The following is a 22,970-nucleotide window of genomic DNA, read 5'->3' on the forward strand; positions in this document are numbered from 1 at the left end:
CATATTTTAAATGGTAATTTTAAACATACATTTTCTCTTATTTTTTTATTTTTGCTTGTTTTTAAGAGTAACTGATTTTCAAGTTCAAGTGCAATATCAACTTAGTGCATTTAAACATTAAAATGTCTAAATGGTTTACTTTTGGGTACCTTAACTTCTTTTTATTGCCCCTACTCCCAACACCCACTGTTTTTTAACCTTTCCTAGCCTCTCTTGCCCATTGGTATAAGTTTAAGTGTACAACAACACAGCTTAGTATGGTATATTAACCTGAATCTAATCTTCAGGAAAAAAAATAAGAAGTCAAACTGAGAGCTAATTTGTAAAAGACATAACTATGATTGTTTTTAAATTCCAATATCATAAAACAAGAAAAAAATCTGAAAAAAATTTTAGATTAATGCATACAAATGGAAAATAACAAATATGTGTTATGCTGGTAAGATCTGAGACAAAAAAAAGTAAAAGAACTTAAATCTCCATTGTTAAACTGATCACATTTAAATATGGATTATATATTCTGTAATAAAATTGTACCAATGTTAAACCTCCTGAACACTATGGTTGTTTTGTGGTTGTATAAGAATGTCTTCATTCTTAGAAAATATATGCTGAAGTATTTAATGACAAAGTGTCATGATGTATAACCATCTTTCAAACAATACTGAGGAATGACAGAAGAAATAAAAGTATGTTGGAAGGATAGAGGGATTGTAACCTTTTAGGTTTACCTAAAACCTCCCTAAACACACTCCCCTTCACCCCCAGACCTGTTTATCTCCAGACCTGATTTCTTGAAAGATCTAATGAATTTTAGAATACTATGAATCCAGTTAATTAGTGCCTACATGCTTTGTTAGTTCACAAAATGCATTTTTAGGCTGATTAAAGAAGACGAAAGAGAGATATTGTTAAAAACCCATGACATAGGTATAGTCCAAGAGCTGTATATTCAATAGATAGCATCAACCTGAAGATTTTAAGAAGTCAACCATGGCCTGGTATGGATTCTATGATCAAAGAAATGGAGCTCACTAGGCTAAATTTGTCATGCTTATCATTTAAAATGTTTCTTATAAAAGAAAAAAGTCTGAGATCCTCAAAATATATCTCCAAGCACTCATACTCCTATTTCATTAGAGTGTACCATGCACTATTCTTTGCTTTCCCGAATAAATATCTTCTTGTGCCTCTTTTGATGCATCCTGAAATTCATTTTTGTAGTTCAGGTCGAGAACCTGCCAGGGCTGAGCTGAGTTCCTCTTTTTCCATTGGGGGGCCATCTCCAACCTCATTCTGTGATAATACAACTAGGATTACATATTGATGTGTGTGTATGTGTTCGTTTTATTCATTAATTATCATGGAGAGAGAGAATGATACAATCAATATGACAAAATATTAATGAGTGAATACAGGTGATGCTCATTCTTCTAGCAACTTTTCTGTTGCTTATAAATTGCTCAAGAAAATAAATGAAGCAGAATAGATTGTCCCAGGTTCAATACCACCTCATTTAGCAGAGCTGATGTGAGCTTGTGAACCTTCCTTTTATTCTGCCCCTTTGCTGTTATCAGAGAGGCTAACTTCCCCCTAGTGTAAACAATGAGATTCTGTTTTTCAAAAAGATTACCTAACCATCCTAAGGAACAAGTGCAGAGACCACCAAGGTTGACCTATAGTAACCTAGAAGGAAGAATACCCTACTTAAGATATCATATATATTAATTGTATCTCATGCATCTAATGTAAAACCTGGGAACAAGCATTGACACACACACACAATAAGCATTATGGGTGAGACCCAAGACTCTATCAATCACCCTTGCTTAGCATAAAATACCCCTAACAAAAAGTCCATCAAAGGCAAACAAAGAACTTAAGTGTTTATAAGGCTAGATGCCCTCTGAGTCAGCAGGCAGATGTCTTTGTTACTGCTCCCACTGTGAGGGCGCAGAGTATTTTCCTCAATTTAACCCTTTTAATTGCTTTCTTTATCTTGGTGAATTCTTCTCACATTCTCACTCCTGCTACCATGCACTTGCTGTCATCTAAATATCCCATGATAAGAAATAGAGAAGAAAGTGAACATCCTGGCTTATCTTTAGCTAATGAAACATAATAGGATATATCTGGAAGAAGGGAGGACAAATAGGAGATTATTATATGCATCGGCTGAAAGACAAAAATGACAGGAACAAAGATGAATACAAAAAAGGCTATGAGAGGAAGAAGAATTAAAGCTGTATCTTGAGGATCATCACTTAACATCTACTGCCAGGTGCAATGGTGCATGCCTGTAATCCCAAAAACTAAAAAAGTGAAGGCAGGAGGATCACAAGTTCATAAGCAGCAACTTCATGAGACCCTGTCTCAAAATTAAAAAGATTTTTTTGTTTTTTGTTTTTTATTTAGGAAAATCTTTTGGGGAGCTCATTGGTGTAGTTTCCTGGCATACACACAAAAAAAAAAAAAAGAGAGAGAGAGAGAGAGAGAGAGAGAGAGAGAGAGAGAGAGAGAGAGAGAACATCTACTGATTTACTGATACATAAGATGTAGATAATAAGAGAAAAAAATGGGAGATTACTCCAATGTTTTTGGACTAAACAAATAGGAAAATTGATTTGCAACTGCCAAAGGCAAGAAAATAGTGGAAGGAGCTGGCTTGTGCTAGGATAGGATATATTCAATTCATGCTGAGGGTCACATCTCCCTTACTAAAAAAAAAAACAAAAAAAAAAAAAACCCTTGAAGCACAGCAAATATTATGCAATTTGTTTGTATACCAACACATATTATTGAAAAAACATTTGTTCAAGAAATATAGCAAAAGGGGCTAGAGTTATTGCTCAGTAGTAGAGTACTTTCCTTGCATCTATGAGATACTGAGATACTGGGTTTGACTCTCAGCATTGCATATAAATAAGCAAAATAAAGGGACATTGGCAAGCAAAAAATATTAAAAAATAAAAAGAAAAAAGAAATATACCAAAAAGGTTGCAAATTTCAAGAAGGAAATTATAAACCACTAAGAAAGTTAAGAAAAGTGAGTGTATTGTTGCCATAACAGTCCTCATACATTTCTAAAGGAAATATATTACCTAAACTGCTTTCACTTTCAACATGGAGTTGTTCACCTATAATTACATTGGGGTGAAATTTTAAAGACATATCTATATGTTAAAATGATAAAAAATTAAACAAAACAGTTTAAGCCACATGGAAGAATAATATCCTAGTACAGGTTTGGCATCTAGGTTCTTAAGGGCTTATTAAGAATGAATGGGTAGGGAGAGGTTAACGATAGAGCTCAGTTTCTAGAGTGCTTCCTTTGCACACCCAAGTGTCTGAGTCAATCCCCAGCACCACACACACACACACACACACACAAACACACACACACACAAAAAAAAATGAATGAATATTATGCAATTATTTTGAAAATATTCTAATTTTCCCTTGCTGGAGTTATATAAGAATTAGGATTAAATAGTATGCTTCAGGGACTGATGGGATGAGTAACATATTTGAAAAATCACAGTAAAAGGAACTGTGGAATATTGGATGCCCTATAAATAAAGTTTTTTTAAATGTCCAAAAATAAAATAAAATAAAATAAATCCAAAAAGCAAAAATCAGGAATGAAAACAGCAGGAAGATATGCAGTTGAAACAATATACTGCCACTTTTTCAAAGGGTGTTGACTCTGCTCTGGTATAAGAAGAAAATTATTATGTTGCAGTATAGGAAATGTCAACAAATATGCTGTAAAATATGTCTATAAATTTTGACAGTTTTCTTTGTGTCTCTGAGATGGAGAAGTTGCTTTCAGCTATATAATTCTAACTTTGCTTCCAGATTCTTTGAACAGAAACAATCAGCCTTCTTTTTTTTTAATTTTTAGTTTTTGATGGACCTTTATTTTAATCATTTATTTATATGTGGTGCTGAGAATCAAACTTAGTGCCTCACACATGCAAGGCAAGCACTCTCCCACTGAGCCACAACCCTAGCCCAAAATCAGGCCTTCTGACATACGAATTCATAGGGGCCTGTATAACTCCTTGGTGACATTGGTTGTAATTACAATCTAGTATTTAATTGTGACAATAGCTAGATAATAATGTAACAAGGCAGTGCCTCTGGGGTCCTACTTGACAAAATTTCTGTTGTTTGCCTTCCCTTTGCCCTTCCACAAGATTGTTGCCCTACCTCATTCTCTTCCAAATATTATGTCCCCTCCCTATTGCCCAATATTCTAAATTCTAAAGAGAAGCTCGCCTAAATTGTTAAGATATTAACTAATTCCTTCTTTATAGTTACAGAGACTACAATATTTGGTTGTTACGTAATAGGTAACAATGAGCAGTGAAATGCAGGAAAGGTCACAAGTGTTCTTTAAGTTATTTTAGGGCTCTTCCTTAAATTACTTCCAACATAGACGAGAAAGCAAAGAGTGATAATTAATTTGTTGAAAATAAACAGAAGCAGGGCAGCTAGTTGGAAATCACATCAAGAGAACAGGATTAATGGAACTAACTTTATTGATGTTAATGTAAAGTAGGAATTATGGCTATGAGTGTCTCCAACTGTCTGGGAAGGAAGATTCCTTCAGGAGCCCAGGTAAACCAAGGTAACTTCTGACCAGGAATTGACCCCAATGCCCACATTAACAAGGGATTGACTTGTAGCTGAAGCTCCCCTAAGTAGGATGGCCACCATGACATCTCCTCAGAGGACCAACTAGGGTCAAAAACTCCACTGCCTGACATGAAGGAGGAGTTAAACACTTGATTGGTAAAGAGTACAGAAGGTGGTCCCCAGTTCTCCTGGTAAACATCAAACAGTAATAAAATTGGGCACAACATTGCCTTCTTTGTCATTCTCTGCTTGGAGATGGCCCACTCTCCCTTGAAAGTGCTCTTTGTTGACAACTCACTTTTCGTTTACTTTATTTTCGCCTCACTTTCACCTATAATAAATTTCTTTTGCATGACTTTTGGTGGTTGACTTTAAATTTTCTTTTGTAGGAACACAACAGCTGAGGTTGACAGTTTCAGCTCCCTGCTTTCCTGTGACATGGTGACCTTTGTAACAGCCTTCCTTAGTCTTTACAAAGCATGTAAATCAATGTGCAGTGTAGCTTGCACAAAAGTAATGTTTGTCTAAAAGAATTATCTAACCCTAAGAGGTCAAGGTGATATGCAAGAGAAGAAGAAAACAGGGTACAGGTGCCCTGGACACTGAAGTTCCATCTCAGCAGGAAGCCTTACTGCCTTGCTCCTCCTTTCTCCTCTGAAAAGGTTCTTTGTGTTTCTGAGAAGAAAAAAAGTAGCTTTCAGATCCATAGCTCCTCCATCTTCCAAGATATTTGCCCTTGAATAAACTGATTCCTATTAAATAAACTGATTCTCCCAAATATGGGCCTTTGGGTGGAAGTCATCCTGGACCTTATTCTGGCAACAATGTATGTTCACCCATCTAGAATGTAAGAGCTAGGATGTCAGTGGCCATATCTGTCTTATATATCTTCTCTTCAATTCCTAGAGCAATAAATGATGTGTAGATGTTCAAGTATTTACTGGACGAATAAGTTTATTAATTCCTATTAATAAAAATTAAATAGAGAGACCATGTATGCAGTCAAACCCCTAGATACATGTATTATTCTGCTATGAGAGCGCTGGACTCCAGTCTTCATACTTTTTTATATGCACCCAAAGATTTTACTCTGGTTTCATGAACAAAATGTTTAAAGGTTTTACAGGTCATAATGCAAGGAGAAGACTGAAAGATAAGAAAAAACTATATTACCTGATAATAAAAAAATATAAATAACTAACTTATTAAGTATCACACTTGTAGAAATGGGCTACAAAAGCCTGTTGGTTGAAGTTCCCTGCCCCTTCTCTCTCCCTCTCTCTTTTTCCCTTTGTATATCAATGGGAAATTTTAGACTCAGAGAGAAAAAGTAGCTTGTCCAAAATCTCAGCTAATAAGTGAAGAAGCAAAGATGGATTCAAATTTAATCACTCAGGCTCTAGAGCTCAAATTTTTTATTATCATGTTGATTAAACATGGAAATTTTTATAAAAAAATTAAAAGGGTACTTTTAAAATATTTAATTTTCCTCAATTAAGTTGCGTGAAGAAATAATAGTATATTTGGTCCACTTTATGCTTTGAATATAGCCCTGCTGCTCTGCCACTGCAACTTATTTTTTAAATGGACATGTTTCTTTCTCTTCCTCTCTCTCTGCTCCTCCCAACTTTCCCCCTCCCTAATCTCAGGGGAAATAGGATCACCTTTTTTTCCTCATCTTAGGCAGAATGATCTGTTCTTGAGCACAAACCCACCACAGGAACAAAGTAGGTCTCAGAAATAACTATCTTCCAAATTAACAAACAAGTGAATTACAACTCTGGACAGAAAACACATGGAATATAGCCTTTGAGCCACCTCTTTAAAAGCCCCATGCTCCCCTGGCTGAGCAGAATCATAGCCTCTTGGACAGGAGTCCCCTGTGTTTCTCCTTTGCTGGCAAAACAATAAAACTTCTTTTTCCTTTTTATCAAAACTGTATCCTGGCTATTGGGTTGGCATCAGGGACAAGGACAAAGCTTTCAGTAAGAGTAGCATTTCTTTCCTAGGTTCCTACTCCTTACACAAATATTTTAGAACTTCTTCCCTAGTTTATTAACCCCGAAGCTATCAAAACCCAGAAAATTATAAAAAAATAAACTGAATCTCTTATTGGCAGTGAAGTAAGTCTATATAACTCAAAATATCATTTTCTTAATGACACAATGTGAGACTTAGAAAGGTTAATGTTTTGTTCAAGGCCATAACCTAACAAATATTAAAATTAGTGTTACTGTTAGAGGACAGACAGACAAGGATAGTGGGAACACAAGGTTAAGAGAATATATCTGTAAAATGGGCCCATTATGCTTACCCTCACATGCTTTCTTTTCTAAGAAACAATTTACCTGCATCCCTGCCTGGCCTAAGTGCACAGGATGTGTCACATTCCCCAGCAATCTGTTAACTGCAGAATAAATGCAGGCCCAAGATATTATCAATGAGAAGAACCCAGGAGATTTTTGTGAGCAGATCCTCAAACTCTGGGAGATAAAGATAGTTCCTCCTAACCATAAAATCTGTAAGAATGTATAGTTAAGAATCCAATTAGAATTGGTCAACACAGGACAAAGTGACTTAGAGTTACTATGACAGTGGATACTTAAAAGTCTGATGTCATCCTGCTGTCAGTCAAAAGTTAAGAGGTGGACCAGGGCTGGATTCTCTGGAAACTTTCCCAGAATCCCCAATAAAACTGGAGTGCAGGAGAGACAAACAAGAAAACTTCTGGTCAATTTAGGGAAACTATTAGGGTTGGGAAGCCTGGCTCCTGCCCCTGGCAGGACCCCTCTTTATGATACTTTTAAGCCTGATATTTTTTTGCATTTTAAAATGCCTGCATCCCATTTATTATGTCACACCTAGAGGCAATAAAACTTCAGATGGTCTTGGCTTCTGGACCTACCTATGAGGCAATAGAATAGAAAGACCTTAAATATCCAGCCTTATAAAGGTTGATGCTTTATATGCTATAAACAGGCATCAAAAGGGGGGGAATGAAGAGGGAAATATTACTTTATAGCTTTGGTCTTTGTGTGTTACTTAATTACTGGTCTGTGTAAGAGTATTTTTTAAACACTCATTTAAATTGTAACACTTCTATGCTAGGTTTGAATTATACCTCATAGGACTATACACTTGTAGTTATCTTGAGAAACTGCTGCCTGTGATAAAGGCCACTTCCAGATATCACTTACAGATGTTTCCCTGTCTTTGATCTTCTTTGGTAAACTGCTTGTCAGAAGAATTTCCTTTCATGATCCTTGGTCACATATGCCAAGAGTTCAAACCCAACAATGTTTTAATGGTTAAAAAATAATGTCAAGGGCCTGGAGATATAGCTCAGCTGGGAGAGTGTTTGCCTTGCAGGCTCAACGCTGTGGGTTCAATCCCCAGCACCAAAAACAAAAAGAAAAGAAAAGAAAAGAAAGAATATCAAATTTCCTACAAAAACTCTGTGTAACCTCAGCTCAGGGCCCAGAGTTTCAGAGCCATAGATCATTTGGGTCTGGTGGTATAAATGAACCTGAGTTTTCTAGTCCTCTGAGTGGTGCTTGGTCCCTTGCTCAATGGGATTTCCACAACATTACCAAGTGGAAGAGTTATTAGGGAGTGGTGATGAACTAGACTCTACTGCTCATCTTGTTCTACAAATACCCTTGGAGTCAAATTGGTATGAAGGAAAATAGAGAAAACATTTCTTTTCCAAACCTTCATCTTCAGAAAACTCAGGGCAAGAAAGCTATTATAAGAGAAAAATAAAGTGAGAACAAGTTAGGAAACATCCATACACAGATTTATCCCAGTATTAGACACAAAATTTTTCATCAGCACCTGGCTGGCCCAGGAGTAGCTTCTATTCTCAATGTGAGGAAGTTTAGAAGTTAAAACAATTTGGAGACCAGGCATAGTGTCACACTGTAATCCCAGTGACTCAGGAGGCTAAGGAAGGAAAATAAGTCAGGAGAATCACAAGTTCAAAGGCAACCTCAGCACTTTAGTGAGATCATTTTCAACCTAGGGCCTGCAAACACACAAGGCATACTGTTTTCTGATCCCAACAAAATAAAATGGAATACTCAATGGAAAGATTTCACACAATTTACTACTCAGGTGCTCCCAGCAGTGGCACTATGCTGGAATACAATGGCTGTCCTACAAGCAGGGGGATTACATAGAGAATAGGTTATATATATATATAGAATAGGTTGTGTGCCCACGGCGCAGGTAGATTTCTTCAGATGCTTTTTGAGTGCATTCTTTTACTTTACAACCAAGTGTTAGCTAGGAGTTCAGAAACACCAAGATGGCAGATACAGGGTATTAAAAAGAAGCTGCTACTTCTGCCACTTAGACTTATCACCACTACAATTCCTGCCACAGGTTCAAACTTTAAAATGACCAATGAGGATAAAGTGGACAATAATCTGATTAGGTTTTCTAATAACCAACAGGGGTGGGAGATATTGGAAAATAGTCTAGTCAGGTATCATAAAATAACCAATGGAAGCAACTGAGGTAAGGTCTTCAATCAGATCCATATAGGGAAGAGAAGGCCATACAGCTCAGGATATAAAAGCCTCATTTTCACACATTGGGGCCTGAGCCTCTCTTTCTTGCTCCACCCACTCCATTCTACCTAATAGAGTGCTACCTTCACCTTCAATAAATCTCTGTTACTCTGTTACTTTATCTGGGCTTCTGACACCTGCTTGCCCTTGGCTGTATAGAAAGCCTTCCATGAGAATGCTCACGGGATTCTTGTGAATTTTTTTGATCATCTGACCTATTGCAATCTTTGTAGTCTCCAAAACAAAAAGAAGGAGAGGGTTTCAGCAAACCACATGTACCAAATAACATCAAATATACAGAGATTTCCAAGAAAATGAGAATATAAAATGTAATTTTACAAGAAAGTTTTTAGTTGAGTCAAAATAGATGTTCATATAAAAAAGTTCTTTATAAAACTCACCATGTAAAGAAAGATTCTCAATGATAACTATTGAAGGTTAGTAAAGTCCAGTTGTTAACAAAATGCAGTCCTTGTCTCCAGTGCCAATCCAGTAATAAGGACATGGTTTAAAGAAAAAGTAAAAGAAGTTTTATTTGACAAGAATATAAATGGCATGTATCTACCATTACATTATCATACAAAGTTGTTTCATTGCCCTAAAACTCCCCTGTGCTCCACCTATCCATTTCTATATTGTGGGTACAACTTAGGACACTGATGAATTTAGGAGAAAGAGAAGACACATCTTTCTATGGTTCCACCCATTGCACATCACAGTCAAGAGAAAACTTGTTTCCTCCAACTTCAGTTGCATTGGGTGAGTTAATATCCACATATATTTGAGATAGATAGTTTTATTGGAAAATAAATTTGCAATTATCCATAAGTAATTCTATTTTACAGCAAAAGCTTTAAGGAAGTGAGGCCTTTCCTATATGAGCACTTACTTGAATGTTCCTATGTGGGTTATGTTTGCTCTCTTATGATGTGAGATGAATTCACATAGTTGGCTTTATGGAAAACATGCCCCACCTAGTGCCTTGCTGATCTTGTATAGAATGTGGGTTATGAGCATTGAAAAACCCCATAGAAACTATTAGAAATGAAGAAGAAATAGAGCCCCAGGTGACCATCTCTAAAACTTGCTTCATGCCACAGCTATGTTGCTAATTCACTGTGTAACTTTGGGAAAGTCACTTTACTTTTACTTTTTTATGAAAGTGTATATTAGGATAGAGGATCTTCCAGGTCTCTTATACCTCTAGGATTTAATGACACTAGATGAGAGAGAATGAGATCCCTTTCCATCTCATATCCTGATCATCCTCTTTTATTGATTGTAGGTCTTTGTCCTCCAAGGAGATGTATGAATAGAATATTCTCCAAGGAACACAAGGTTTGGGGAATACTATCAGAGATAAAATTCTGAGAACAAGAAGGACAGTAAATGGTATTTGCATCTGCAGTTGTAGTATACATAGACTTTTAGCATTTTCAATGTATAAAATTAAATTTTTTATTTTACTTTTTGGAGGAAGAAAAACTTATGCAAGTTATACTTTTGTGCAAGGCACAAAAAATTGCAGGTGTATTGCATTTCATTATTAAAAATAGTTGAAGGCAACCAAGATGCTTTAACAGATGGATGAATAAACAATGCAGTAAATCTATACAATGGCATATTATTCATTGATTATTTTTTAAAATGAGCTACCAAACCATAGAAAGACCTGCAGGAAATGTAAAAGCATATTTCTCAGTGAAAATGCTAAGTAGAGGAAAAGTATATTGCTTCACTCCAATTATATGACATTTTAGCAAAAATAAAACTATGAAGACGAAAGATTAGTGATTTTCAGGAACTTGGGTAGAGGGAACTTCAGAATCAATTTGAAAAACCTTCTTAACTTGGAGCATCAAGGTTGCTGTGCTTCCTTGTATGACCTTGAACCCTGACCTTAAGATATGCATTGTCTCCCAAGTTCTTGTTTATTCTATAGTAAACAATCACCCAGTGCACATGCAGGCTTATTACTAGCCCTGAAGTTCCTTTCTTAACAATGGATTTAACCTTGGTGTTAAAAGCATGGAGGATCCCAACAGTCAGTAGCCACGGAAAGGTCAGATGAAGTTCTAGCTCCAGCTCCAACTTGCCTTTTTGTTCCAGACATCAGTCTCTGAAAATTAAAAAAAAAAAAAAAGAGGTAGGGGAGGCAAACTTGACTTGATCACATATGTCCCAATTAAGATCATATTGTACTTTTTCTCTATTTCTGTATACCATATAATGATCTTTTACTAAAAGAAACTCAAAGCTTACATGAAAAAAATTAATTCTTTAGCTTAAAGCTGACACTCATTAAACTGTATTCATTTGATAATCAGGCTTTCTTTACTTCTGTCACACAATTTCCCACCCTGGCAATGGAGCTTTCTTACTTTCTGTAACTTTTCCCTTTTCTTAGGTTCACATCCTATTTCCTGGAGGAAATGACCAGATGCAATTTTAAAACTATAAGGTTCTTGCTTAGCATCATGATGGTCATCTTAAGTGACAGCTGCCATTTTAACAACACCTAACTGCCAGCATTAGGACCTGCTGGGACCTGATTTCTAAGCCTGCCCCATAAAAGTCCCAGAACCCAAGCCTGTTTTGCCTCTCTCCACTATAGAGTTTATTTGTCAGCTCTGACAAATAAACTCTCATGTGTATCTCTGCCTGGTCTCCATCTTTCATTTCTTGCTTACCTGTCTCTCGTTCCTCACTTTCCCTTCAAAAACCATGACTAAATTTGTCCTTCAGGGATTAACAACAGACCAACCAGAGCTCCAGCTGCCCCTCTTCCTCCTGTTTCTAGGGGTCACTGTAATGGGAAACTTGGGTATGACCCTGTAAGCTCCAAACTTTCATGTACTTTTTTCTATGTAATTTGTCATTCTTAGATATCTTCTATTCCTCAAATTTTGGGGAAACTTTATATGGGAACAAAATGTTATCTCCCATTCTGGATACATGACACAGCTCCTTTTCTATTGCACATTTGCTATTGATGAGTGCTATATTCCTGCAGTCATGGCATATGAGAGATATGCAGCTGTCTGTAATCTACTGCTCTACAGTGTCACCATGTCCCAAAAGATATACAGTGTGCTGGTGACAGGAGTCTGTATCATGGCAGGTTTTAGAGCTATGGCCCACACTTCCTCCATGATCAGACTTTCCTTCTGTAGGAACAATGACATCCATCACTATTTCTGTGACATAATTCCCCTCCTTCAGCTAGCTGTCCCACTCTAGCACCCACCTTAATGAGCTTCTGCTGATACTCAGGTTGATTCAATGTGTTCACACCAACTGCGCCCATCACCATCTCTTATTCCCTCAAATTCACCAATATTCTTTGAATACCTTCAGTTGAGGGCAGGTCCAAAGCCTTTAGTACTCTTGGCTTTCATCTGACAGATGTTGGGGTCTTCTATAGGTCCATCATATTTATGTATTTCAAGCCAGCATGCAGCAGCAGCATGGTCCAGAAGAAGGTGGCCTCTGTGTTTCCACAGCACAGTCATCCCCATGCTGAATCTCTTCATCTACAACTTGAGGAATAAGGATGTTATATACTTTCTGATTAAAGTATTTAGGAAGAGATGTGGCCTACCCCAGAGTTAGTGTTCACCATGACTAAGGGGCATGGTGATCATTTGACCCCCTCTTTTTCTTGAACTATTTTCTAAGTTTCTTAGAACAATTTTCATTCCCTGTACAACAGCTGATAGATGTTACCCCTTTCATTGAAGTTTATGCAAATACACACACACACACACACACACACACACACACACACACACCTATCCTTTGAGGATATTATTAGCAGCAAAACAACTAGGCCAATGAGACTGTTTTATGAGAGGATAATTTATTCTAGCAAAATGCATAGACAACTGACAATTCTACCTTCAATTCAATAATTGATAAACTTCCTTCAAACTCTTAGGATACTAAGTTTATGGAAATGGGCCTGAGAGGCAGCCCTAACAAATTCTCCTCTACACCCTATTTCTTCCTATCTCATTGTATTTCCCAGTATAATGACTGATTTCAGTTCCCCCACTGTTTCTCTTCCAGCCTCCACTGTCAAAAGGGATGCATTTCCAGGGCCACATTCTTTCCTGTAGAGAGATTCGGAGTAACATCTCTGCCCATGCATTCCACCCATTTCTCAAAATTCCTTGTAAAACCAGAGTTTTAAAGTTGTGCTTGCTGAGAAGAACTGACCAGCTGAGCTCCCATATTTTTTCTCCATTTCTTTCTTATTTTCTAATTACTTTATTGAGGCATAATAGACACACAATAAACTATATATATTTAAAGGGTACAATTGGATAAATGCTGACAAATACATACAGTAACTACATCATCACCACTATCTGCATGGGGAATATAACCATCAGATTTAAATGTTTCCTCTTGTTCCTTGGCAACCCCTTCCTCCTACACTTCCATGTTATTTTTCACTAGAGGTTACTTTTCATTTGCAATAATTTTATGCAAATTAATCCATATAGTTATTAACCTCCTGTTTGGTTCTTATTTTACTTAGAATAATTATTTTAAGTTTATTGATTCAGCAATATTTCATGTGATCACTCTTTTATTATTTTGATCTTCTAATAAGCGTATAGTGATATTTTATTTTGATTTAATTTGCATTTCTCTAGTGAGTAATAATGTTGAACATCTTTTCTGTTATATATTTTTCAGAGAAATGTCTGTTAGTTGTCCCTTTTATAAAGTTTTTTATTTTTTATTATTATTTCAAAAGCTTTTAATATCTTTTTTAAAAAGAGAGAGAGAGAGAGAGAGAGAGAGAGAGAGAGAGAGAGAGAGAGAGAGAGAGAGAAAGAGAATCTTAATATTTATTTTTTAGTTTTCGGTGGACACAACATCTTTGTTTGTATGTGGTGCTGAGGATGGAACCCAGGCCGCACGCATGCCAGGCGAGCGCGCTACAGTTTGAGCCACATCCCCAGCCCCAAGCTTTTAATGTCTTTATATATTCTGAACATGTTACTTGTCAGATAAGTGATGTAAAATATTTTCTCCCTGTCCATGGGTTATTTTCATTCACTTTACTGTGTCTTTTGAGTGATAAAAATTCAATATTTCAACAATGTTCAATTTTTTTTTTTTTGGTGTGTGTGTGTGTGTGTGGTGCTGGGGATTGAACCCAGGGCCTTGTGCATTCAAGGCAACCACTCTACCAAGTGAACTATATCCCCAGCCCTGAAGTCCAATTTATCACTATGTTTTTTATGGATTATACCTTGCTTGTTACATCCAACACATATTTGTCCAAACCAAGGTCACAGAAATTTTCATGAAAGCTTTTTTCTAGAAACTTCAGTTTCTGGTTATACATTTAGGTATATGATCTATCATGTATATGTCAAGTATGGATCAAAGTTTAATTTTTGTATCATTTTTTTTTCAGTTCCTCCCCTCCCAAACTTTTGCTCTGGTGATATTTTCTTTTTTTAAAAAATTTTTTTTTATTGGTTGTTCACAACATTACAAAGCTCTTGACATATTATATTTCATACATTAGATTGAAGTGGGTTATGAACTCCCAATTTTACCCCAAATGCAGATTGCAGAATCACGTCGGTTACACATCCACAATTTTACATAATGCCCTATTAGTAATTGTTGTATTCTGCTACCTTTCCTATCCCCTAATATCCCCCCTCCCCTTCCCTCACATCTTCTCTCTATACCCCATCTACTGTAATTCATTTCTCTCCTTGTTAATTTTTGCATCATTTAATTGGTTTCAACAATATTTGTTTAAAAGATTATTTTGATCACTAAAATACTTCTGCACTTTTGTAAAAAAAAAAATCAGTTGTCTGTGTGTGTGTGATTCTATTTCTGGACTGTCTATGCTTTTCTATTGTCTATTTGTGGATCTTGATACCAAACACCTGTCTTATGACAGCAACTTTCTAATAAGTCTTCAAGTGGGTATAGTGCAATAACTACTTTTGATCATAGTGAATGTTAAGATCAATTTGAGGAGCATTGTCATAAGAATATGGTGGACATGTGGTGTACATGGTACACCACACCTTTTATTGAGGTCTTCTCTCAGCAGTATTATATCTTTTCAGTAAAGAGAATTTTTAATACATGTTTTGTCAGCTAACTACCTAAATATTTCCCACTTGCTTGATTTTACAGTAATTAGATTTATTTTTATATTATGTTTTGATGGTTCCTTGTTAGTTTGTAGAAATACAATTTATTTTTGTATATTAATACTTTACCCTGATTTCCAGAAGCAGTTTTGAGGATTTCATTAAATTTTTCTACAATAGTACTTCTTTCTTTTCAATGTTGATATCTTTTATTTTTATTTTACTTAATGAAATGCCTGGAATCTCCTGTAAAATATTCAATATTCAAGAAAGCTGATATTTTTGTTTTTAATCTTAGGGAGAAATAATTCAGTCATTCAAAATTAAATATGATATTGGTTATATTTTTTTCAAATTGAAAATTTTTCTTTTATTTCCAGTTCATTGAAAGCTTTTTCAATTAAATCAGAAAATAATGTTGAATTTTGTTGATTTTTTAATTATTGATTTTTAAAAATTTTTTAAAAATATTATCAATTACATTGGTTATCAAAAGTTAAGCCAAATTAACTCCTGAGAATAAACTCTACTTTAACATAATTTCTCCTTAACATCTTAGATCCATTTTGTTTAGAATTTCACATCTAGTCAAGAGTGATGTTTGCTTATAGTTTTCCCTCATGTCTTTGTCAGGTTTGGATATCAGGGGTATTCTAGCTTCATAGAATGTCTTTTATTCAAGTTTCTGGGAATGGATTTAGAGTTTTCATTTTTGCTTCCTTAATTGGTTAATAGAATTTACCATAAAAACAATCTGAATCTAAGAGTTTTTCTTAATGAAGATTTTCTGATTCAATTAAAAAGATACAGGGAAATCCTAGTTATCCATTTCCATTTCAGTGAATTTTGGTTATTTATATTGTTCATAGTATTAAACATTTTCATCTAAGTTCCAGAATTTTTTCATTCATGTTTGATAATTATTCATATGAATCATTCTTAAATGTTTATAATTTGCAGAGGTCACCTCACTCATTCTTTATGTTGGTAATTTTTGTTTTTCTTCTTCTGATTAGTCTATTTAGAGGGACATTGATTTTATTGATTTTCTCAGAAAAAAAGATGTTTGGTGTTTTTGTTTTGTTTTGTTTTCTGTTTCGTTTTTATTGACTTTCATTTGACCTGGTTCATTTGATTTTTACTGTTCATTTATAAATTTATGTTTTGATTATTTCTGTTATGGTCTTAATTATTTTCTTTCTTCTGCCTCTTTGGCTCCCATTTGCTTCTATTTTACTAATTCTTAAAATGGATCTAGAACATTGATTTGAGATCTGTGTTAACCCACAACACTGAAAAAATATGATTAAAACAAAACATAATGAAATACCTATTAGGAAAGCTCAGCATTTGATGACCAGCTTTACTTTTTATGTTTGTTTTGTTTTGTTTCATTTCTTCTTCTTTGGCTTGAAGAAACAAAGTCAAAATGGTATGACTTAAGTTACAACCCAAAGCTCTTCTCCCTCACTGCGCTTAATATTATCAATTTAAAATACAGTTAGGATAATTTATTTCTATTTATATTCCTTTAGATATTTGTTACTATTTATGTTATTTTCTTTTATTTTGTTCACTGTATAAGTAATATGAATGCTCCAAAAGTCAAAATTAGTTTTTATGGATGTACTATAGTTCATTTGGTACATTTTCATACTCATATTTCATAGTTCAATATTATTTTGCCTCTGTAAAGCTGGAAAAATAATTATGTTTTATACCATCTATACCATCTATATTCTCTCTGGTATCTATAAATAATGTTAATATCATATTTATTAGCCTTGCTCTTAAATAGTTCTATTATACTAGTATGAGTTTACTATAGCCTACCAATCTCAGTAATGACAATCAGAAATCCGGTTAACAACAACAACAGAATAATCACCTGAGGATACTGCATGTGTGTGTGTGTGTGTGTGTGTGTGTGTGTGTGTGTGTGTGTGTGTGTGTTTTATGCACATGCAGTACTAGGAATCAAATCCAGAGCCTTGTGCATACCCACTAAACTACATTCCCAAACCTTGAGGGCTCTTAAAAGCTAGTACAAATATTTATTCAAAATGAGTTTTAGTCTTAATTGTGAAACTGAAAACTACAAAAATTTTAGAGAAAAACCTAGGAGAATGTATTTTGTAACTCTGAAGTATTTAAAGTCTTTCTAGAGAATTATACAAACACATAATTAAAAACTGATAAATAGAACATAAAAATCAAATACATTTTCTATTTGAATGACACATTATTTAGACTATTAGAAGTAAGTCAAAGATTAGGATAAAATATTTGCTGAATACACATCTGATAGAGGTCTTGCATCCAGAGAAAGGATACACCCAGAATAATATATATAAGTACAATTGAATAATAAAAATTCAAAAAATTGGTAATAAAATGAGCAAAATAATTTAGCCAGACACTTCACAAATAAATAAATGAACAAGTAGTGCATGAAAACATTAGTGCCATTAGTTTGGCATCATTTGTTAGCAGTAAAAGTAAACAAAAACCATGAAACATTAATACATACATATTTCCATTGCTAAAATTAAAATATTAAACCAAATGTTGGATATGATACAGACCAACTGTAACTCTCTTACATAACTAAGTAAATATAAAATATGCCACATTAGAATATAATATGTCAGTTTTAAGATAGCTAGGTATGTATCTACCATACAATCCAGGTTTTTTTTTTACTTGTAGGTATTTGCTCAAAAGAAATATCAATATACGTTTTCCACATAAAACCATGACATGAAAGTTCATAGCAACTTTATTTGTAATATCCAAAATGACCCAAATAATCATCAAGAGATAAATGGATATATGTGGTAACAGATAAATGATAAGCTATAAAAATGAATTTATGAATGAATATTTAAATCCCTGTTATGAGCTAATAAAATCCACGGACCAATTAATACATACTGTGTGATTACATTTCCATGAAATAGGAAATACAAATAATATGCTGAGACAAAATACAAATCAGTTATTATCTGGGGACAGAGGTCAAAAAAACACTCTTGAGACTGAACTAAATGTTTATTATCCTGAGTGTGGTGACAGTTTCAAAGGTATATCTATATACCAAAATTAATAAAATTCTACATATTACATATGTGAATTTTCATGTACATCAATTTTACTTCAATGAATTAATATATACAGATATTTCAGTAAAGTTGAAAAAATTGTCTAAACCCATAAAAAAGATATTTTGATTTTTATATTTAAGCTGTGTTAAATTTATAAGTTAATTGGCGAAAACTAGTATATATACATGCTTAATCATTCTGTGAAAAAAAAACAAGTATCTTTTCATTTGTTCAAGCATATTTCTTTACCTTTTATGAATACTGGAATATTTCTCTTTAATTGATTTTTCATTTATTTGTTAAATACAAGAATATGTATTTTATCTTCTTGTTTCTATTGTAAATAGGGTTTATATCCTGTAACTGGTTTCAATTTTATATCAATTTCTGAGTGTTAGTTTACATCTTGTTTTAGTTTTATCATGGATTCTCTAGGGATTCAAGATAAAAATTATATCATATGGAATTAAAGATATTTTCTTTCTTTTCTTCCGAATTTTTAGGCTCCTGCATGTTTTCTCATGTATGACTACATTTACTAACAATATAAATATGATAAAATTAAGATGGAATGGGGCACATCTTCTCTTGTTTTGTATCTCAGTAGAAAGAACTCAGACAAGCAAGGAAATAAAAATATAGGGATTTAAAATGTATTAAATAAAAAAATAAATAATGAAAGCATATTAAATAAGACAGTCTGACTAAAATTGCCATTCTTGTCATATAACTGTTTATCCTGTGTTTCCTTGTTTGATTTCTCTCTTTTTTTTCTTTTTTTCTTTATACATTTCTATTGTTCTATAAAGAATTAATGGATGATATCTAGATGAGGTTGTGTTCTACCATGAATATGAGTAGAGGACTCAGTATCCTTCACATAACTGTCTTCAATAAGAAGTATAGAATATTAGGAAGAGAAGAACAATGTTAGAGAACACCTTTTCTATTGCAGTAAGAAAACAAAACTATCTAAACATCAATTTTTATGTCAAAATACAGGAACACTAATACAAAAATGTTTTTATTTTATTTTAAAAATTGAATTGACTCTAGATAAAAAAAGTATTATTCTAAATGTAGATATTGGGACTGGGTTTGTGCCTTGATGGTAGAGTACTTAATTACATACAATGCTAAAATCCAGAAGGCCCTGGGTGCAATTTGTAGCACTTAAAAAAAATTAAAGAAAGAAAAAAAGCAAAAAAAAAATTAAATCCTGATATTATGCATATTACAACAGAATAACAAAGAAAAATGAACAAAACACATTCTTTATTTCTGCCATCTCTAAACTCTCAAAAAAGAAAACTCACTTCCCACCAAGACCTTCCTCAATGCTTTCTTCACATCCTTGTTCCTCAGACTGTATATTAAAGGGTTCAGCATGGGAATCACTGTGGTATAGAATAGAGAGGACACCTTCACCTGGTCTAGAGAGTTACTTGAAAGGGGATTGAAATACATGAAGGTGATAGACCCAATGAAGATCCCCACAGCTATGAGATGAGATCTGCAAGTTCCAAAAGCTTTGGACCGACCCTCTGAGGAGTGGATGTGAAGGATGCTATAGAAGATGAAGGCATAGGAGATGGCAACAGCCAGGGTAGGCACCAAGGAGTTGAACCCCCGCAACAACAAAGAGTAGGAGCTCACTGAGGTGTGTGCTGGAGCAGGAGAGATTGAGGAGGGGAAGAACATCACAGAAGTAATGATTGATGATGTGGGATTTGCAGAAGCTCACTTTCATCATGGCACTTGTATGGGTCACAGCAGACAGAACACCCAGGATGAAGGCGATCAGCACTAGCAGTGAGCAGAGCCAAGGGGACATGGTCACATTATAAAGCAGTGGACTACAGATAGCAACATAGTGATCATATGTCATGGCAGTTAGGAGGTACCCCTCGGCCTTGATGGTAGAGTACTTAATTACACCACAAAGATCACAAAGAAAAAGAGCTGGGCTATGCACTCAGAATAAAGTATTGTATTCTTCTTTACAAAGTTCACCAGCATTTTGGGGGTGATGATGGTGGAAGAGCAGAGATCGATGAAGGAGAAGCAGCTGAGGAAATAGTACATAGGGGTGTGAAGCAGAGGGCTGGCTGCAATCAGGAGGCTCATGCTCAGGTTCCCCACCGACACCATGTAGATTCCTAGGAACAGGAGGAAGAGGGGCAGCTGGAGCTCTGGCTGCTGTGTTAAACCCAGTAAGAATGGTTAGCTATGGCCATTGCTGTAGAATGGTTTGCTATGGCCATTCTTCTTTGAGATTTCGGTAGAAACAAACATTGAGAATTACATTAAAGACCATCATCACTCCCCTTTCAAAGGAAACAAAAACTGTCCAACAAAGTTAACAAGGACAGAAAGACTAAGTCACAATTTTTATCGTTTGAGATTCCCATGTCTCTGACCAATCTCCCTAAATCACCCTGTGCTTCCTCCAAGTTGATCCAGAGTTTGATCACAAAATGTGTTAGTGGACTGACTCAGAAAAATTTATGTCCTAATTGGCAGCAAATTAAAATCATGCTGTATGGGGCGAATTACTGATAGTTACGTACTGATAATAGAAAAGATAAATGGATGATTCTAATCAGTGTCTCCTTGTTCCCAATTTTCTCACACTCTGAGATCAACAAATATCTCCATAACATCTGCAAAGAAGGAAAGAATGAAACCTCAGATGCAGCATTAAAAATATTCCCTAACTTGCAGTTGGAGTGAAGATGACTATGAAGTTGTATATAAAACATCTAATCATTACTCCCGGGTGAAAATACCTCTAACAGTCCAAGACACCCGTGGTGAAGAAGTGAAAGTGCTCCTGCAACATCTCTTGGTTCTCCACTGAGCTGGCAAAGAATGGCAGGCAAAGAAGACTTGAAGACTTCTATGTGCACTGCACTCAGCAGTGAAGGACAGGTGCTCAGCTCATGAGTCTTCTCAGATCTCAAGATTCCCAGAACAGTCAGTTGCCTGCAAACTATCAGTGAACAACTATCCCCTTATTTATAAGACCTCCATACCCCACTGAGAAAAAGATGATTCTTGGGTTCCTGAAAGAATGTTGCTATTGATATAAAACTTGAAATTTCCAATGCTCAGTACCCATGGATGTTCAGAAGAAATAAAGGTCTACTATATTCTTCCCAGAAGAAGCACTGAGTTGGTTCACACTCTTCCAACATTAGTTGGGTCCCTAAAGTTACAGTTTTGATAAGTATGTGTATTATTAGGGTGACAATTATTCTTTTCTTTCATTTAAAAAAAAGGCAACCAGAGAGAATAATCATTATCATCTTCCTCCTCCTGTCCTTCCTTCCTCCTCCCTTCTCTCCCCTCTCTTCCTCGCTGGTTGTATATTACTTCCATATGCTTTCCAAATTTTATTTAATTTTCCAAAACCCCCTGAAATATTATTTATTATTATGTCTCTATTTTCTTGGTTAAAAGATAAGACGCACAGAGTATTGAAGAGTAGACTGAGAACTAGGGTCAAGGAAGTAAGAGGTGCCAGAGTTCCTCTTGGATCCAGTTTACTTCTCTGATGGAGTAATGTCTTCATACCTGTCATTTTCTAACTCATCACAAAACTAAGAGGATGAGAACCTATAAGGAGAAGTGAACATTTTTAGATTATATAGGATATTACATATTTCAAAGCACTTTCTGGGAAAAGGAAAATCTAGATGATGAGCAACAACAGGACTTGGGGCTCATGCATGGTGAGCTCATCCTGAAGCGGGTTCAAAGCAGGAATAGCAGAGATGCAGCACAAACTTCTGCATCTCATAATTCCCCCTAAAGCTGATGGGGGCTTGAACCAAATACAGAAAGAGATATTGGAAGAAACTATCCAAGAGAATATTAAACATAAAAAATGACAAAATAACAAAATTTTTTCATAACATCCTTAAAGGATAACACATTAAGACTCTTTGTCTGTAGCTGTGGGCTACATTTTCCAGAAAATGTCCATGATGCTCTGTAAAGATAAGGAACAAACAAAACAAAGAGGAGTACTTGTATTTCCAAGTAAGTGTTTCCATGTACCTGCCCAGAAGCTCAGAGTGAACATTAGATACTCTAAATAGTCCAGCTGGAAGTAATCTGCCCAATTCTGAGCTCAATACTTCCCATACCTATTTGATAGCAAAAAGTATATATGAGCTTAACAAGGTGAACTGATATTCTGCCCAGGAAACCAACGTGAAAGTTTTGATGTCAGGAGAGCCTTACGTTCAAGGGCTGACCGCTCTGCTGACCAGCCTGCAACATTGGAAAAGCGATTTGGTTTAAATCTGTCTTTAGTTTGTGAAGTGGGAATGGGAGACCTTTATTTCAAAGGATTGTTTGGATCAACTAAAATAGTGAGTATAAATATTTGTTATCTAAAAAGCACTATAAAATATAATCATATTTTAAAAATATGATTTAATATAGAAAGGCACATAATGTGGGGAGATGGAAATGCCACCTTTGTAGGGGGAAGATTGACTCCTATCTCC

The 22,970-nt window shown here is 35.1% G+C and overlaps 1 pseudogene; it reads right to left on the bottom strand.

The window, feature by feature from the left end:
- Positions 1–12,565: 12,565 nt before the first annotated feature.
- LOC101975740 (olfactory receptor 8D1-like) lies at positions 12,566–20,670 on the bottom strand (annotated as a pseudogene).
- Between the last annotated feature and the right edge of the window lie 2,300 nt (positions 20,671–22,970).

Source organism: Ictidomys tridecemlineatus, chromosome 4 (assembly GCF_052094955.1).
Source record: "Ictidomys tridecemlineatus isolate mIctTri1 chromosome 4, mIctTri1.hap1, whole genome shotgun sequence".
NCBI lineage: Eukaryota > Metazoa > Chordata > Mammalia > Rodentia > Sciuridae > Ictidomys > Ictidomys tridecemlineatus.